This window comes from Triturus cristatus, chromosome 7 (assembly GCF_964204655.1).
Source record: "Triturus cristatus chromosome 7, aTriCri1.1, whole genome shotgun sequence".
NCBI lineage: Eukaryota > Metazoa > Chordata > Amphibia > Caudata > Salamandridae > Triturus > Triturus cristatus.
Window position 1 is genome coordinate 834,634,191 of NC_140590.1, and position 21,223 is coordinate 834,655,413.

Genomic DNA, 21,223 nt, shown 5'->3' on the forward strand with positions numbered 1-21,223 from the left:
AGCACAATTTGCAACCACATTTTGCAAATGGAGTCTTCGTACATCTGGCCCACAATCCGTAAAGATCCTTTTATCTGTTTCAACATCTGGTAAGGAAAGTTTATTATTACACTCTGATGGTAGAATTCTTCCAACTTTCCTTGCCAAGCAACAATAACTTTATCATAAGCTCATTCATCTCCTCCCCAGTTTAGGCATCTATTTAATTTACTCCTCTGTGGAAAGCATGCATTTTTAAATAAGTCATGTCTTCAGAACCATGCGTTGCAATTGAAATATATTTGAGTATATGCGTGACTCAAGAAAATCTGCACCTAGACCTAGAAAATGATTTTATTAGGTTCAACCATAGAAATGTTACTGAATTAAAGTTTTAATATATTTATAGAATTTGCTTTGCATTACTATGAACTCACATCTATGTGTGAATATTAAATTACAGAAACACCATTTCATACTCTGGAAATTACATCTTCTTTCTAGTCTCTTAACTGAATGTAATTTAAACTGACCACACTTTATTCACTCTTGGCAGTCAATTTACAATATGTCAATTGAATGTTTATAACCCTGTCTTTGCCAGCCGAGTGTTCTGCTCTACTGCCAAACAAGACTGGAGATGCAGGGACTACATTGAAGGTGAAAGGTGTGATTTTATAAAGCACATTAATGGGATAAGCCTGTTTAGCAAAGCTTTTTCCACAGCAAAGGTCCAGATTTAGGCATCCTAAAAGCGAAAAAGTTGGGGATTTGTACCTGAGCTGGTGGAATTTCTCACAAAAAAAGGCCCAATTCATAATATGTTATGACATAGAGGTCAGACACACACCTCCACTCGACTGTTCCTCGGTGCTGAGGCTATCTCGGACAGAAGTAATGTAAGAGTCAAGATTTAAGCAGTAGATAGACAGAGGCAGAAACATTCTAAGAAGTGAATTCCGTTTGATGGGCCTTGATAAAAACATTATAGCTTCGATGTGAGAATAGACCATTGGAAGACCACGCGCTTCTTTGTACACAAGGCGCCCCTTTTGAAGGAAACCCTTCAGACTACTTAAAGCTAATAGGCTAGTGATCGAGCTGTGGAAATATAGGGCCATATTATCAAGGAACGGCGATAACATTATCGCCGCTTTAGCGGCAGGAAACTGCCGCTAAAGCGGCGATAATGGGCTTGATAATATGCCCTTGTGAATTCCCATAGAAGCCCAGGTTCCGGTGTGAACCTGGGCTTCTATGGGAATTCACAAGGGCATATTATCAAGTCCATTATCGCCGCTTTAGCAGCAGTTGCCTGCCGCTAAAGCGGCGATAATGTTATCGCCGTTCCTTGATAATATGGGCCATAGTTAGTTCTGAAATAACCACATAAAAGTGTTACCAAGGCATTCTGGAAGCTTGCATGGAGTTCACAGTTGAGCATTGTATTGTAGCTGAAGCATTGCTCCGACCGACACACCTCTGTTTTTTATGGTAGAGGTTGGGAAACATTTCTGAGCTTTTGAACTGAAAGGAAATTGCGTAAACTATATCTGAGATCAAGGGGTTGAACTGCAGATGAGAATGTATGTGGTAGACTCTAATGGTTTTCTCCAATTTGAAGCTGGAATAAGTGCCTCTCTAGACAAGGTATAATAAGATACAACATCAGACCAAAGGATAAGCAACCATCAATATTTTTAACAATGGGTATACAGTTGCAGATCATTTGAATAGGAGTGTATACATTCTGTACCACAGAGGAACATCACACATTTGGTCCGCTAATTGGGAATAGGAATTTGCTTACCTCAACTCAATGCGAGTGAATGCACAGGATGCCGAAACACTACAACAATGTAGAATATTTGAAAATAGACCAGCACTTGGGTCAGTCCCAGGATTGCGAAATGAACTACAGTATGAAATGCTCCAAGAAACTGATAAGAACATAGACCGTGTTGATCATGGACTTTACGTAATAGATCATCCCACACATTTGAAAGGGCTGACTGAAGATTGAGAGTGTTCTTTGATTCTGAGAAACACTTTGTTGGCCATAACAGTTATCCTAAATAATTGAAAATCTGCTTTTAAGATTTGAATTGAAGATTGTCTGGACGATTGGAAAGAATTCTGCTTTGGCGCAGTCAACCTTCAAAACTTTATAATCCCTTTCTGGCTATGTATTCATACCCTGTATCTTAGACCAGAATATATATCATATTAGAACATTGGAATGTTGAGAACTTCATGGATGACAATGGAGTAGCTCCGGGCTGATATTGGCTGGTAGAAGCCTGGAGCTCCAACATTCCAGTGTTTGTCTTAGTGTTTTCCCCTTTTTATTTTAGAACATTCTACCCTACGGCTCTAGCCTATAACTCGGGATCAGGGCTTTTAACAACCGGTATTGCATTCAGCAGCGGGCTATATGGCTATTCTTACCGTCACCTATTCTTACCTTGCAAAGTAAGTATATAATCACTACCCATACATTTGCCGATACATACCTTGTGATGTAGTGCTTAGATTGATGTGATAGATGAAATATTATTGCTACGAGTTATAATGCATGCAATTTAGTGGGCATATACCACTGATTAATGTTCATTGCTCACTAGAGCACACACAGAAGAGGACTACCTTTCAAATGCAACCAACCTGCATTAGAATCACTGTTGAACTCAAAATGTTTATTATTAAATGACAAAGTCATGCAAAATATTATGTCATAGTCATGGAGTAAAACATACAGACCTTTGTCTTAGGCCTCACATATCCCGAACAGGTAGTCAGTTATTCTCAGATCACATTCTCCAAACCAAAGAGACAGAAAACGTTCAGTCTTTCCGAAGCCCACATGAGGGGATAAATGCGCACTACTCGCGATTCTAATGGCCCTTTAGGTTGCACCCTATGGACCTGAGGAGACTGAAATCTAGTAAGTCTGGTAATGAACCTGAGGGAAGTATGTAGGGCTCATGAGCAGATTCTTGTGTGGCCCTGGGTAACAGCTTCTCCCCATCCACATAAATGATTGTTGTAGCTGTGAATGATGGTCACTACAAAAAAGGAGAGTCCTTTTTCTGTTGATTCTGCACTGAGGCAATTCTCTTTGATGTAGTCATTCCTGTTCCTTTCCTAATTTGGCAGAATTTCGTTGAGACTCATAATTTTTGGAAGGGATGTCTTGGCGTGAATATTTTTGCATTGTCTTATCTTCTTGCGCGAGAATAGCTCATTATTCCTTTGAAGACATTGTGGTCCAAACACGAATGGAAAAGGAGAGAGAAGTTATCACGTACTTCAAAATACATTTCTTTAAAACCAGAACTTTAAAATAGGAGCATATGTTGTGAATGAGTTTTCACATCTACAGGCAAGATGAAATAAACAAAGAACACATCGTCTTTCTCCGTTTCTCATTGGTTGAACAGAAATATTGAAAATGCTGGCAGACTGGCTCAGCACATGTTTGAGATCCATCTGTCCCGGACTGCGATGCGGTATTGCCAGCAAGCTTGAGTTCTGCTGCCCCCGCCTTCCATGCGCCTCCTAGACTTGAGAAGAATTCATAAGTGATCAGGAAGTAAACCATTATGACTGACAGACACTGATTACGTTTCATATGCTGCGATTCCTGGAATCATCCTCCTCTAGTGGATACTTTCTAATTATATCCAATTTATGCGGATTTATAAATTCAGAAGCAAGCATCCTATTTGCTCACACCTGCAAACTCCCATTCATTGTATTTCAAAGAATTAGAATTCTTCCGACATCCCGTGGCCATTTATTCATGTACGATATGCACACATAAATCTGCACATTTTGCCTGACTGACATTGGCCCAGCTCTACCTGTGCTTCTGAGACTTCTGCTCTTCTGTAACCCCATTACAAACAAGACAGTTTCCTCCCAACCTTAGAATGCAAAAACCTATTTTACACAAAATTTAAAAAAAACAATTTATAAATTAACAAAATCTCGACAATTGAGAAATATCCCACCACATAAATGTCAACCTCGACCATATAGACTTACTCCAAAATAAGGTAGAACCAGATTTAGGGCCTTGTGTACTATTACTCAATTTTCAAAAATCGTTCTCAATTTGGAAATTGCAAATGGGATAGTATTTTGCAAACTGACCTATGTACAAATAGGTTGGTTCACAAAATAACAAATTGCAGGGAGCTACAGAATGACCTGCCTAATTAATATCCATTAGGGAAATCGCAATATGTGACCCCCCCTATGATTGGACACCATGACCGGGATGGTGGCCTGTAAGGGTCAGGAGACCACCATGTCCGTGACTGTGTTTAAATAAAGAAAACTATTTTTTACAATGCATCCCACTTTCTTTAAAGGAAAGAGCACCGTGTTTAAAATAAATCAAAATCAATTTTGCCAAATGTCCCTGAAACTTTTTTCAAGATTCACAAACGAAGTATTGTTGAAGGAGAACCCTATACCCTTTGAAAGTCAGATACCACCCCCTTTGTGGTGTTGGTATTAGATCAATGGTTTACGACCAAAATTGAGGTCATAAAACATCAGTAGATTCCTATCTGACTTGTAAATAGGAGGGGGAATCCCCATTTGCACTCCCGCCTATTTGGGATTCAGACAGGGTTGCAAAAGCCTTTTTACATGTTGCAAACAATTTTCCAACTCGTAAAAGGATTCTTGTATATTAAGAAAAGTCCTTTTGTGGTCTCAAACTCTGTGATTTGGCAAATCAAAGGGTTTGCAATTGCAAACAGGGTGGTTGGATTATCTGGTAAACGGAATACTCCATAGGATTTGTACCATGTCCCCCAAACTATATCGCTGGTCCTGACTTCTTATTTCAGGGACTTACTTTTTGATAAAATGTATTTATGAGTTTCTTTCCACATATAAAACCAAAATGGTTATGCCTATAGTCCCTTTTGCGTATCTCACTTCCTCCCATTTAAAATGTCCCTAATGGCCTAACAAGCATCAAATAAAGTCTACACTTTAAAGGCATGGTTTCTTGTTTTGCTGATGCTGTGTTTGGCTCCATGGCCTAAGGGAGGACCATCATCCCATACCTCTGTATGCTATTCCACCTGAATATGAGGCATCAGAGCATTTGATAAAGTTTCCCTTCCTTCTTCGAATTCATTGTTCGGACTCAAATTTGGAGCCCAACCACTTAGTTCTTCAAGGCACGTCAGATTAGGTATTAGAACAAAGCAAAGGCTAGGTGTGAACAGCACGAGGCTAAAAAGCCAGAAATGTGGATCGTCTTTTGATAAACACTGCAACTACTTTTTAGACAGAGTAGGGAAAATATAGGATTGATGTTCTCATGCCTGATTATAATTAGATTGTGAGTTTGGTGTTTGTGGCATTTGAAGTTCAGAAGTTAGTAAATTCAGGCTTTATGAACAGTGTTGCGCATTTAAAAGCATGCTTTAACTCCTAATGCAGAAAACCTAGATTTTCTAAGCGCTATTTTTGAGAAGCAAGTGGAGAAAATACTTCCTTCACTCTTGCATACTATTATTACACTTTGTGAAACTGCACACACTCACTAACCACTTGCACATAATTATAGTTAATTTACCATATTGCAGGGAAGGCAACTATTTACAATAATAGTTTTGTATAGCACAAGTATATGGTGCACAGGCAGCATGTTTTAGATACTCAAGATACCAAATAGGAGATATCCAGAGTGAAACTTTTGTGGAAACACTGCAAACAGATGTATTGCTCCTACAGTCCAAATTTCATCCTGTACTATGAAAAGAAGCAGCCAGGGAATGTCGTAAAATTCGAAAAAAAATGATCCTGAAAAAGAGCTTGCCTCTTCAGTAGATGGCCAGAACAACAGCTTCAAACCACCCCAAGAAACTCTTCGAATTGGTCAAACAACAATCAATTGTAGGTCCTAACCTATTGGAACATGGAAGTAGTCCCCCCTCATGCGAGGATCTCGCCTCCTTCTTCATTGAGAAATCTAAACGCATATCATCCGACCTCGCTGCTAAGAATACTGGTCTCCTTTCCTCCAGGGCAGCCTCGTCTCCTGTCCTCTTTGAAAAGCTCAACTATACCCCCCTGATCCCTAAGAACAACGCGGCCTGGGACACCTTTACCCCGCTCAGTGAACAAGATATCAAAAAGATTCTCCTGAATATCAACCCTTCCAATCACTTCAGTGACCCGTTACCCCCATCCATTTTCAAGTAAATCAAGAACGCACTCATTCCCACCTGGACAAGGATTGTAAACGCGTCTCTGTCACAAGGCACAATCCCTGAGTGCTTAAAAGCCGCCCAAGTATCCCCCATACTAAAAAAACCTAACGCGGATAGATCAGACCTCAACAATTTCCGACCCATCTCCAACATACCCACACTTGCGAAACTCCTTGAAAAATGCGTTCAATTCCAACTCTGTGCTCACATTGAGAACTACCAGCTCTTGGACCAACATCAATCTGGCTTCCGGAAGGGGCATAGCACTGAATCGGCACTCATACTTGTGACTGATGACATTCTAAAAATTCTCGATCAAAATGAATCCTGCCTCCTGATCCTCCTCGACCTCTCCTCTGCCTTCGACACAGTCAACCATGACAACCTCTTATCCATCCTGCAAAACAGGATGGGTTTTGGCAATCAGGTGCTACAGTGGTTCTCGTCCTTCCTCCATCACAAAGAGTAAAGGCAAACCACTCTCTCTCCAAGCCCTCGCCAGTTCTCATGGGGGTCCCCCAAGGATCCGCCTTATCCCCTATCCTCTTCAACCTTTTCTTGGAACCATTAGCTAACGCACTGAGCTCCATGGATATTCATTTCCACATGTATGCCGATGACACACAACTCTACTTGAAAATCTCATCCCCTGAAAACCTAATATCACTTAACTCCATCCTAACGTTCACTCAAAACTGGCTAACCGAGAACCATCTTCTGCTCAACACATCAAAAACGGAATTCTTGTTCGTCTCCCCTCCGAGTTACACCCCCAACCTTGCCCTCTGGATGAGTCACCTCACTGCGTTCAACGGCACTCCGCTCATCGTAAACTCTGCCAAATCTCTAGGAGTCACCTTAGACAAGAACCTGAATATGAAAAAGCATATCAGCAACACATGTAAAGGGGCAAACCACTTGATAAGGACACTAAGAAACATCAAACCTTTCCTTCCACTTAAAGAGTTCAAACAGGGAGGGCACTAGGGAGGGGTGGGTGGAGGGGGAGTTTCCAAGTTTAAGGTTTGCTGAAAGTAGGTTGTAAGTTCTGTAGGTAGTTAGGGGAGCAGAGGGACAGCGATCAAAAGCGGGCAGCGGGGTTCTTCACCGGAAGTATGCTCCTGACAGTTTCGTATTAATGTGCCATGTTTCTATATGACGCCGCCCGGCCTCTGGGATGTGGGCAGTACGGCTGTGTATACTACACGGATTAATGATTAAGGGGAGGATGGGAAACCTGCATTATTGACATGCATCCTGGTTGCTGTAAGCTGTACTTGGTCCTGCAATAAAAATGGTTTGACAAAAAAAATTAAAGAGTTCAAACAGGTGATCCAAGCGCTTGTCCTACCGAGGCTAGAGTACGGCAGTGCTACCCTTTGTGGCCTGCCCAAATACACTCTTGCCCCGCTTAGGGCCTCACTGAATGCTGCTGCGAGATTGGTTACAGGCACCAAACGCAATGAGCGCATTTCGCCAGTCCTTAAATCTCTAAATTGGCTCCCCTATGAATCAAGAATACAGCTAAAAATTGCCACGATGACACACAAAGCTATACACTTCAAGACGCCCAGGTATCTGGCGCAAAAACTTGAACTATCTTGTGGTGTAAGAGACTCTAGAAGCTCTACTACCTTTCTTTTGAAACCACCTATCCTTAACAAAAAAAGAACCTCTAACAGAGCCTTCTCTGGCGCGGCTCCTAGGATATGGAACTCTCTTCCTCCAGAAATACGCAGAATCACCAGAACAACGGTGTTCAAGCTGGAAGTCAAAAGATTCCTGTTGAATAAACTCTTTCAGTAATTTGGCAAACCCCGGGGTCCTCTGAACAGTATTCTTTCTTCCTTGGCGTTACACTGTACTGTGCTTATCATATCATCCATGTGATTTTGCGTGCACTTTATGTTCCTCCTGTGTATGTTAGTTGTGATTGTTACTTTATTTGCCTTCCAGTATTAATGTGATTGTTAAGCGCTCTGATATCCCTTGGGATCTTGTTCGCGCTATATAAAACTTTATATAAATAAATAAATAAACAGCAAAAATAATTTTGCTGCCCCACACTTTATATGTTCCTCGCATCGAGGATATATTACCAATAGACTTGAGAATGACATCTATAGCCCTAATCCATAAATCTGGAAAGACAAAAATAAATGCTCATCATACAAACTAGGGGCTTATTTACAAGCCCCTTGCACTTCCGGTGCATCTCCTTTTAAATGGGAAAAAGTGACGTGCCGGCGGCACAAGGGACTTATAATTAAGCCCCCTAGTTGACTATTACGCAGCAAAATGAAAACGCTAGGTAAGATTTTGGTGAATAGGTCGACCCCTTTTGGTCCCACATTGATCCACCTAGGCCAGTTTGGGTTTATGCCCCAGACGTTGACTAGATTCATCTGACCTAAGTTTAATAACAATTTATTATACAATGAGAGAGTTGCAGAGCCCATTACCTTGGTGTCATTCAACACACAATAGCCACTTGACTTGTCAAATGAGCCTTCTTGTTCCACATACTCATAAATAGGATTTGATCCTCATTTCTTGACTCAGATATTTTGACAGACTTCTATCTTTAGAGGGGAAAGGCAGAGTTGCCCATTGTCCGGGTAATAGAACATTTACCTGATTAGATGCTGAAGGGTGCTATCATTAGCAATGGGAAGTGGAGCAGTGACTGGGATAAACATACATCAGTACATGCAGAAGATTTCATTTTATGCTTTGCTTTTCCGTACAGTTCACTGGATAGATGGAAGTCAATGATTTCATATAAAGTGGACGCACTATTTGCTATATCCCTCCATAACATGGCCCTTGGCACCAAGACTCCCAGTGCCTCTTAGAGTTCAATAAGACTGCATTAAACACCTGGGGGTCTGGATACCAAACGCCTCTGGTAAATTGTATATAGATAAGCTACACCCCTGCCTTAAGATTTAGCAAGTAATATCACACTGGAAGAGGCTTTCTGTTTCCCTTTTATGCCATGTAGCCCGTATCAAAATGAAAGTACTTCACAATTCCTCCACGTTATTCTGGACAAATCCCACCAAATAAATGGGATAAATAAAGAACTAGACACCCAAAACACCGTTGTCGGCGAGAGCTAAAGTACCGGGACCGAATAGACTGACCGGAATTAGGAGCTGAGACAATATCAGAGTCTCCTTTTTGAGAGATGTCTGCAACACCGCAGGTGTTTACCCATTTCCACAACTGCATTATGAGTCCATGCTAGATGATTCCCAGACATGAAGGTATTTACAACTCAATCATGCACTGCACTCACGCAAACAGATTGGAATGAAGGAGACAGAAATGTTGCAACTAGAGGGAAGACTTTTGGAAGCTATACTGACAACAAAGAGGGAATTCCAGACCGCCACCTCCCCGGGGCATAAATTGAAATTAGTGGGGGACCTTGCGTGACCCCCCAAGCCCTGGGGACTGCTACCTCCCCGGGGCTATAAATAAAAATGTGTGTGGGGGGAGCTCATATCCCCCCACAGTGCCCCAGGGACCACCATCTCCCCGGGGCACTTAATATTTAAATTTGGGAGTCCGGCATGGACCCCCATGTCCCGGGGATCACCACTTCCCCGGGGCTTTGGATATTTTGGGAGGGGGGCTGTGCGGCCCCCCCCTCCTAAAGCTCTTGATGGCCCTGGGGACCACCACCCCCCAGGGGCGGCTCCTGCAGTGTCCCGGGGTACCCACCCCCGGGACACTGCTGTTTGCTATGGTACGGTGGGAGCACGGTTCCCACCCTACCATACCAAACTCTGCTTTGGATTTTGGAAGCGGGAGCAGGGAAACCTTCTCTCTGTTTCAAAATCCAAAGCAGACTTGCTTTTTTACATGGGGAGCTGCATGCCAGCAGCTCTCCGTGTGGAAAAGCAATGCCAGCTCCCGCAGGACGCGGGGAGCCGGCGGGATCGTGAGGGCATTGGGGCTCCCCCCACGGTCCCCAACGAAGAGACCAGGCCCCGGGGGATGGGGTCCCCGGGGCCAGAAGTGGCCTGGGAGGGGGGCCATGCAGCCCTCCTCCCGCTTGTTGATTAAAAAAAAAATGTAGATGTGGGCATGCCTCGAGGATGAGGTCCCCGAGGTGAATGTAAATTAGTGAATGCAGACCCTAGCGTGGTGCTCAGCACAGCCCCCATGTGAACGCGATGGGTGCGTGGCTCTCAGCACGGCCCCCAGCATGAACACGATGGGTGCGCAGCTCTCAGCGCGGCCCCCCATGTGAACGCGATGGGTGCATGGCTCGCAGCGCCCGTGTGAACGCGATGGGTGAGCAGCTTTCAGCGCCGCCCCCCGTGTGAACGCAATGGGTGCGCGACTTCTGTATAATATTGAAAAAAAAAGAATGAATATAGTTTTCCTAACTAAAAATTATTCACAATTTTTTTTAAAAATATATATATAGGTATATATATAGAAAATAAAAAAAACATAGGATTGAGGTACATTAGAGTTACAAATTTTCATTTAAAAAAACCTCTGAAATTCACTGAAAAAACCATAGGTTTCAGGCACGTTATAGTTCGAAATTAGCATTTAAAAACGTTATAGTTAGTTGGACATTTCACTCGTACAAAACCATAGAAATTCCGGCATTATAGTTAGTTTTGCTAACTATAACTCGCGCCTCCGCAATGCACTGCTGATGACGTCACATATTACAAAATTCATGACATGGTCAGTGACATCACTGATGACATCTCAAATGACATCACTGATGACATCATCCAGGTGAAAATCTGATGCACCTCCTCACACCTGAATATAACCTTTGATGCACCAACTCTAAAATACAGACTACCATTTTCGAAACAATAGACTCATCAATTATAATTACTAAATACGCACTGACTGACTCCTAGGTCTACACACACATACACTCATTCACCCATACAGTCACTCGTACTTGCAGTCACTCATCAATACAACACTATCATATGCACTCATACACCTATACAGAAACTCACACAAAGCCACATATCCAGAGTTACTCACACACCTAGTCAGTCATGCAAAGAATCAATTATACTTCCTTTACTCACCTATACAATTATACAGACACCACCTGACTTATTCATACAGATACTAACACATAATTACGTTCTTATAGAAACACTGATACAAATACACACTTATCCATGCAGCCACTGTCACAGTCACTGACTCTCACATATAGTTATTTATATACACCATCACTCACATATACTGCCTTTTACATATGTAGTCACTTGCACATGTACCACTGAGACATCCATTCACACACCAACACACCCATACACACACTCACCCACTCATACAGCAGTTTTCACATGCACTCTTGAACACATATACCCAGTGAATCAACCACTCACACAACTATGGACACACACACACCCCACACCCACCCACACACACTCAGGCAGCCATACAAATACTCATGCAGCCAATCAATAACCCATATAGACACTGATGCAGCTACTCACTAACCCATGCAGCAGCTTACACAAGAGACAGAGTGATACATACTTTCACACACTTTAGTCACTAACCGATGCATTCAGTAAGACACATTTAATCACTCACTTATACAGTCAGTCAAGCACCTACTAAATCCTTCATCCAGACACTGATACACCCACTCATTCTTCAAAACACCTTCACATATATATAAAATATATTTAAAATTTATAGAAACACACAGTCACTGGATGATGTCATCAGTGATGTCATCAGCGATGTCATTTGAGATGTCATCAGTGATGTCATCAGTGATGTCACTTACTGTGTCATGAATGATGTAATATGTGACGTCATCAGCAGTGCATTGCGGGGGCGTGAGTTATAGTTAGCTGAACTAACTATAACGCTGGAATTTCTATGGTTTTGTACAAGTGAAATGTCCAACTAACTATAACGCTCCTGAAACCTATGGTCGTTTCAGTGAATTTCTATGTTTTTTTATTAAATGCTAATTTCTAACTATTACGTGCCTGAAACCTATGTTTTTTTCAGTGAATATAAAGATATATATATATTTTCACTAAGAAAAACAAAGGTTACAGGGGCGTTAAAGTTAGGCTCAGATTTCACATGCACAAAACTATAGCAATTCAGCAGTTATAGTTATCTGAGATGAATGTAACTTACATCCCCGCAATGTACAGTTTATGACCTCCTCACATATTACATCACTCAAGACATGGTCAGTGACATTGCTTATATCACTAATAACATCTCAACTGATATCACTGATGACGTCACTGATGACATTATGCAGTGATTGGGAATGTTTTCTAAATGTTTAGGAGTATTAAACATATAGACCAAGCTACTACAAAAGTTAAATTGGTGTACTTTGTGTACTACTAATGAGTGATACTACTTCTAACATATATTATGTGAGTGGCTGAATTGGTGAGTGAGGGGGTCTGTGACTGGCTGTATGGGTGAGTGAGTGGCTGTGAGAGTAGCTGTATGGGTGGGTGAGTGGGTGTGTGAGTGGCTGGATGGGTTAATGAGTGGTTGTGTAGGTGGCTGTATGGGTGGTTATGTGGGTGTGTGAGTGATAGTATCAGTGTGTGAGTGGTTTTGTGGGTCTGTGAATGTGTCTGTGTGAGTGGCTGTATGGCTGTGTGCGTCAGTGAGTGGATGTGAGAGTAGCTGAATGTCTCTGTGAGTGGGTGTCTGAGTGTCTGTGTGGGTGTGTCACTAGCTGTGTGAGTGACTGGGCCAGAATAGAACCTCACCTGCCCCTTCATCCAACAAGAGTCCACAGTTTTGCACATAATGACTATCCAACTGGAGTACTTTCTACTGGTTAATTAGTAAGAACTGACTCATTGGGTACATTTCTAGTGCATAGTCTGCACTACAATTGAGTAATGGACCAGGAGGAAATGTCTCCAGTGACCTTCTGTGCATTTATTTTGGCAATGTGAATAATTCTCATTCATCTTCTTCCAGAAATCTGCAATAACATAAATTCTCCTATAGAGAAGATAATGAGACAACAAAGAGGTGAATCTCCACCAAACAAGTTTACTTACTCTTATCTATAAAAAGTAAGTGCTTCTTTGTTTGGTGGAGATGTCCTCATATTCTTTGACTTGATGGAGCAGGTAAAACAAAATGTTGTATACCTCCTCTAATTTGCATGGAACTAATTACGTAATAATTCTAAATTTAACTTACGATAACATGTTTGCAGCAGAAGTGCTATTAATCGACCTTTACACCTTGATAAACATAAAATACACATGGGACTAAATTACAAATTGCATGACAAAAATTAATTAATTAACAATGGTAGGCAAACTAACCTTAGATTGTGGTGAAATAGTAAAATTGGATGATTTATGTTGCTTTGTGATCGTTTGTGCTTTAAAAGATATCAAGTGGTAAGTATTATTGCTTTAAATGTTGCTACAGCTAGGAAAATACTAATATATAATGGAATTAGTATGGGTTTGAACATCAGAACTTTCATTTCTATATTTTAATTGCTATTATATCTATTTCTGCTTAAGTTGACATTCGGGCCTATTAGGCCGCAGTACCCAAGATGGCGTTCTCTGAAGCAGATGCTACCATGTGCACGTGATGACTTCTGCGCATGCCCAGATGGCTCTTGAGATCACGAGGTAGCTTGAACTCCTGACATTGTGTTCCCTGCCAAGGCCAAAAGTCAGGAATTTGACCGCCAGCCAAGGGATGACCAAATGAAAGTCACGGAAGAGACAAAGAGAGGACCTATCAGTGGGACCCTTTTACCTTGGGAAAAGATACAGCTACTGTTCCCCTGGCTGGAAAAGAAACAGACAACGACAATTTGAGAACTTTGTGAAAAGTCACTCTGGAGAACCAGTTTGCACTGGGAAAATTTCAACAAACTACTGATAACCCCGAACTGTCTAATCAGAACATTTGGTCTGCCGTAATCTAAAATGAAGTAAGACAGAAAAGGATATAAAAGCCCTCTCATCAATCATTAAAGGGTTGGAGGAGTTGGAAGGGTTGGTTTGCCGCAGTGTACATTTGTTTGCTTCATTCTTTGGGTTTCCGTCGTGGCTGCATGTATCTTTGGGTTATTCATTTTGTTTCCTTAATTCTATGCTATCAGTCTGAGTGTGGAATTTGTCAATGCTCCGGATTGATGTTCGGAATTTGCTGGAATTCTGAACTTTTCTACGCTGTATCCTGTATTTTGCATGCCGGTTTGATCCCTCGGTGAGGACTGGACTGTCCGTTCGAGGGAGACTTCATTTGAGAATGCCGATAACTCCCTCTTTGATTTGAACCTTTCATCATCTTTAAATTGGTAATGATTCAATGTATTTTTCTGAAAATCTATATTTAAGAGTAATTTCTGAATGTTCATATTTTTCTTAAATAAATTTACTGATCAAATAACGAGCTCTAGATAATAAATGACAACTTAAGAGTTTTAATTAACGGTGAGATAAAATTTGAATTAATAAGAAATGAGTTTGTGGTTCTTAAATTAATTATAGAAAATATCAAATGTTTCCTAGGCTTTAATTGTGTCTTAGCTGGTTCTAATTCACCATCAACCAGTCCAACTAATTGGTCCATCGACCAAATAGTGGAGTGCCTTGATGTTAAGGTCAGGATTCTGAAGATGTATATAGAATGTGTATATAATGTAAAAGCAAATTAATCCTGATAGGTAATAAGGTACCCACATGTCCAGCGCCTTTTTCTCCTGTGTACAGATTCGAGTGAGTTTGGTTGAATGACGAGTGTGTTGGTGTTATGGGCCCCACCAATGAATGAGTGTATGAATAAGCTGTTGTGAATAAGAATCTGTGACATAAGGAGAATATGTAAATCTTGTTCTCCCCGCTGCATCAACTTAAAGAAAGTGTCACCAAAATCGGTGGAAAACGCACCGGGGAGGGGGGTCTTTTGGTAAGATGTTCATCATCCTGGCAAAAGTTAGGAAGATATTTGCATACTACTAAGGTGGACTTGGGGGGCTACATGGGCGGAGCTTTCAGGTGATTTTTGCATATTTGCATGCTTGTAGTAATTTAAAGGGAGAACCATGGACTCTGCTGTCACCATGACAGGACAAGAATGAACCCACTGGTCACAGTAAATACAGATTGCTCTCTGATATCAACAATGTGTTCACCTCCATCAAGGATTTTAGATCATTTTTAATTGTGGATTTGCCAAGACAACACACTTGCTTTGCCAGGACTTTAGGATCGTTTGTCCTTTACAAAAGGGAAGGGGGGCCCCTGGGAGCCCATAGGCTGGGGACCCGCCAAGAATTAACAGAGGTGGGGGCCATGCGGGCCCCTCGCAGGCAAATTTTGGCCCTCGGGACCCTGTCTTCGTGGCCCGGCCACTTGATGCTGGATGCCCTGGATCCGACACAGGGCACTCAGTTTGCACTGTTGGGGACATCAGGGGGAGCCTCAATGCCCCTGCAGTCCCTATAATCTCCTCGCCTCCAGAGGGTGCCGGCATTGCTCTTGCACACAGGGAGCAGCCAAAAATGCTGCTCCCTGTGTGTGGGAGTACTTCTTCCATCTTCAACAGACAAAAAGTCAGCTCCCAGTAGGCAGGAGCACTTCTACTGCTCCTGCCCACTGGGAGCAGGCTTACTGTTTGCTATCACTTAACATGAGCTGTCATAGTTCCCGCCAAGCAACAGCAAACTACTATGTCCCAGGGTGGGTACTGCGATGAGGAAGCATGCCTTGGTAGTTACAATGGGTGTTCTTACGTAACACCCATGGCATTTGAAACATTCCCAGATTTACAACAAGCGTTAAACCTGGGAATGGGTCAAAAGCCTACGCCTCCCCAGGGATGACGTAAGGGCCATTTTTGTGATGGAAGGTGTCCCCTCTCCTACAAAAACAAACTGATTTCAATGCAGACACCCTTTTTCACCATGGTGCAAGGATGCCTGCATTGGTGCATGGCAGCCCTTTTAGTGCCTGTGCAGTGACAGAGGACAGGAATGAGCCGTATCTCATAGATAGGGCACATTACTGCCCATTTCTTTGAACGTAGGACAGCACAGCAGGAAGCCTGGTGGCGTCGCCCTATGCCAAAAGTTTGTAAATGAGGCTCTAGGTCCTAACTACCTAACTATAACTAGAGAGAGAGTGTGTGTGTGTGTGTGTGTGTGTGTGTAGACAATCATGCATACAATGATGCAATGACCATTTTTTACCAGTATGTCTTCTGACCTGAGAGAGTTGTAGTGGAATACAGTACCAATGGTTGGACACAGATTGATTAAACAAGACTGAAGAGGACGTCACTCCACTTTGCCCAATTTATCTGGTCAAAAGACCTCCAGTGCTTCAGTGAGAAGTACCCAGGTATAGCATTATCTCTCCAAGTTCTCATTCGTGCGAGGATCAAACACTTGGAAAGCCCTGGCTTAGAGCATATGAGACAAAAACAGGACAAAACTCTAAAAAACACAAATGACCCAGAACTCGCTTTCTGTCTCGAGACATTTTTGATTTTCAGACTAATGGGAAATAATTTGTTCTTTTTAGCTTCAACTTTCCCCGCTTTCTTGCTCTGCTCGGAGACTGAACAACAACAAAATTCGTAATCCCCTTTGGTGTATGGTTCACTGTCATAAATGCTCGGAAGCAGGTCGCAACCCTGAAGAATGTACTTTATAAACTTGTCTGACAAGCACACAATGTCACCGCTAAGTGGCTCTGGGGTTGCCTTCCACAAACAGGGCTCTTGCAGTGTTTTTATTCAGCTGCTAGCAGAGTTGAAGACGGAATCACGAACCTGTTTTTTTGGCTATGTTTGGCCTTATTTATTCAGCGTTTTCGTGTACCGGTAGATTTTCCCACCTCCAACGAGAACATCTGTTCCGTTTGTGTGACGCTTCGAGAGTGCAGGTAATATTAAGAAAATCTCTTAGGGGCCGGGACCGTGCTTTGCTTTGCAACCCTCTATATGCGATCGCGGCCGCCGAGCGAGCATGGCAAAAGGAGGCAAAATGGCCGACTCCCAGCCTTAGGGTGAATTACATGCTGTGTTTACTCAAAGATTATACACCATCATGCAAGGGAGACTACTGCTTAACTTCTGAACATAACCTTCACGGTGGGATGGAGTGCGGAGGAGGAAGCATCTCAGTGGCAGAATCGTGCAACTAATTAAACAGAAATCCCTGCATATGATGTATTTAGCTTTAAAAGCCAAAAAAGGAGAGATAAAACTTGCGCCCTATCAACAACAGGGTGCTAACATGCAAATTTGCATGTTAGCACCCATTTACTCTATGCTTCCCCTTGCATCTCTAATGAGATGTAAAGGGGGCGTTCCAGAGTAAAATAATAGGAGAAATGTCGCTAAGCGACATTTCTCCTATTATCAAGAATGTCGCTAACCCTGTTAGAGACAAAAAAAGCAGCGCTAACCGCGGTTAACGCTGCTTTTTTACGTCTGGTATTTTTCTGACTTAGCCATAATATCCTATGGAAGGAGGATATCATGGCTAAGTTTGCCTGTCCCTATCAACAAGGTAACGTGAGATTATTGCTGGGTTTCCAGCGATAATCTCACGTTAGCCTGTTAGCATGAGGATTTTTATCGCTATTGAGATAAGCGTTGCTAATAGCACGCTATCTCAGCGATAAAAATTCACGCTAGCCGGCGATAATTATCCTAGCGCTAAGTGCGCTTAGAGATAATTATCACCGGTTGTTGTTGATATGCCCCCAAATTCTATAGGTAGGTTAACTGCATACATAGGACTACAGGCAGTGATAGAAGAGGGAGGACTTTTTCCCATGCCCCAGTGCGGTGGTTACCCACATCTGCTCTAAGGGTGCCACTTGGTCAAATCCAAAGTACTTTGGTGAACACTGATGAACATCTAAGCCAGGGGTGTTCTGGAGTAGCTCAGTAGCCAGTACCCTGGAAGAAGCTCCCTGAAGTGTGGCCCAGGACATATTGAAGAAGGCAGCACTATACATCTCCGTATCCTTGGAGTGACCTCAAGGCAAACCATTGGCAGAGGGGGACACAAACACATACTGTGACAGCCCGCAGTATCTGCAACATGACCATCTCAATTTTGCAAAGTCACATGCAGAATGGTCACATTGCAAGTCCCATTCTATAAGTCATAAAATGCATGTGAAAACCGGGCTAGAAAAAAAGAGCTGGCAATAGCAAGATTGGAGTCGCTAAAATTTTGGTCCAAAGAGTTGCAAAGCTGTGATGTGAGGTTCTGCAACATCGTCGAGCGCTTGTGATGCGAAGTCCAGCAGTGAGGATGCGTCGTGCAGATGGGTGATGCATAAGTTCAAAGCAGTTGTGAGGCTGAGATGCGAGAACCTACATCATCATCGAGGCTGCCATTGACAAGAGTTTTGCAATGCGAGTGCCAGCATCGGAAATGCATCATGCTGCAGTGATTCCGATGCAGTCTGTAACCTTGAAGCAGAGTTCTTGCGCTGGAAGAAATCTCACAGCAGAGGGGACGCGCCCGTTCTGCATTGGATTGTGCCACACAGCAGAGGTGATGCATCGGCTCTGCTGGATCCACAGATGGGATGGCAGAGCACCTTCAGGCCCACTTCCAAGGGTTCAGGACAGGGTGGTACCACTTGGCAGGGTAGAACTCACAGTTGCAGAGTCCAGGTGCCAGTTGCAAAAGGCTAGCCCTTGGAGTCACTCTGGTGGTACTGGGTACAAGTTGCAGGTCCAGTCCTTCTCACCCAGGCAAGAGGGTATCAGGCAGCAGATCAGCACAGCAGGCAGTAGTCTTTCAAGGCATCAGTCCGGCAGAGTGGCAGTCCTTTCAGCAGCACAACAGTCCTTGTTCCTGGCAGAGTCTTCCACAGGTCCAAAAGTGTACTCAAGAGTTGGCGTCTGAGGTCCACTATTTATACCAAGTGCCTCTTTTGAAGTGGGAGAAGCTTCTAGAGTGTTCCATAGGATGTACACAGGTTTCCTGCCCCCCTGCCCTGACTCCAGACTAACTACAAGGAGTATGCCGCTCTTTGAGTGGAGGTAGGACACAGCCTATTCAAGTGTAAGTCGGGCTGTGCCAAGCTCTGCTCTCCCATTCTGCTGGTGATGGCACCATCCATGCACACCTATGCTACTGTGTGTGGCTGTCTAGGAGGAATTTACAAAGCCCACAGTCAGCTATTCCCTGTAATGTGACCTAGCATCAGGCTGCAGGTACTAAATGGCTGGGACAGGTAAATGTACACTTTCTAAAAGTGGTATTTTCAAAATTGTAATTTAAAGTTCACCTTTACTATAAAAGAGGAGTTTTCATTACAATTCCAAAGACACCAAACATGAAATGGTTACCTGGTCCCGTTTGGAAGTAAAAGGTTTTTAAATGTAATGTTAGACTTTGGGAGAGGTAGGTCTTGCAGTAGTGAAAAATAATCAGGACATCTAAAATGTAAAAGTACATGTTCTACTTTTTGAATACATTGCACCCTTCTGAATTGGCTGTGTAGGGCATACCCTAGAGGTGATGTATATGCATTAAAAAGGAAGGTTTGGCCTTGGGTAAATGTATATTTTGCCATGACGAAATGGCAGTTTAAAACTGCACCCGCAGGCAGCACTGGCAGACTTGAGACATGTTTAAAGGGCTACTTAAGTGGGTGGCACAATGAGTGCTGAAGGCCCACTGGTAGTATTTAATGTACAGCCCCTAGGTACATGTAGTACCACTTTACTAGGGACAAATAAGTGAATTCAATATGCCAATTGGGGACTAGCCAATGTTACCATGTTTTAAGGAGTAAGCACACGCACTTTATCTCTGGTTAGCAGTGGTAACGTGCACAGAGTCGTAAGGCCAGAAAAACCGAGATCAGCAAAAATGGAGGAGGAAGGCAAACATTTTGGGGAAGACCACCCTAAGGCTGACAAGTCTAACAGAAATGTTGCTTTTCTTTATTCTTCTCAGTGTTTTTTAATTGTCCAAAACCAATCTGCGAGGGGCGATTTATGGTAACATGTTTATTTTTTACACTCCTTAGGTAGTTATAGAAACATTAGAATCTTTCTGTAAGTTTCTAATTTGAGTCTTCTTTTTGAATGGCCTGTATCAAACTGATCCCAATATCTTTTTGCAACAATTTTTATGTGTTTTATTTTGCACTAGAGATTCTAAAATTTAATTTTTATGTTTCATGTTTGCAAACATGCTCTCTCTTATATGGAAGAGCTACGCACTAAGGATTAAAGTGGTTTGCGGAAAAGGGGATGGTGTGGCCATGTATTATATTCAATAAAGTACCCCTTCCATACATTTTAAGGATATTGCAAGTGACCCTGGTGTTCCTTAACCTTATAAAGGCACTCTGCTTCCGGCCTCATTTCTCCATATGGTCGTGCATCTGCTCGGTGGCTTGCAATATCCTTATTATGCACGGCAGAGAGTATGTTACACCATATATAAATTCACTTTGGTCTGACTATTAACCAAAAGAACAGATGTCCTTAAATTTTGTTTCATTTGAAAAAAATTACATTCACATAATTTTAATTAACCTAGTAAACCTTTTACACTGTTTATTTTCAAATGCATAATGTTTTGGTCATTTATTACGCACTCACTGCACAAATTTCTCAGCCTTGGTGTTTCATTGAGCTACCAATGGTGAGCTGAGTGTGAAGCAAGAAGGCCCCCTGGTTCACCGACGAACTCAAGGACTCCAAGAAGGCCTGCCGCACACTCGAGAAGGCCTGGCTCCTCGACAAGACCGCCGACAACATGACCGCCCTCAAACTCGCAACTCGCAGACATCACCAGCTCATCCTCACCACCAAGATGAAATCCCTGAAGGAACGACTGGACAACAACGCCCATGACAGCAAGGAGCTCTTCATCATCGTCAAGGAGTTCTCCAAGCCCAGCACCGGAAGGAACGACATCGCCCCTTCACAGGACCTCTGCGATTCCCTCGCCTCGTACTTCCACCGCAAGATTGCCGATATCC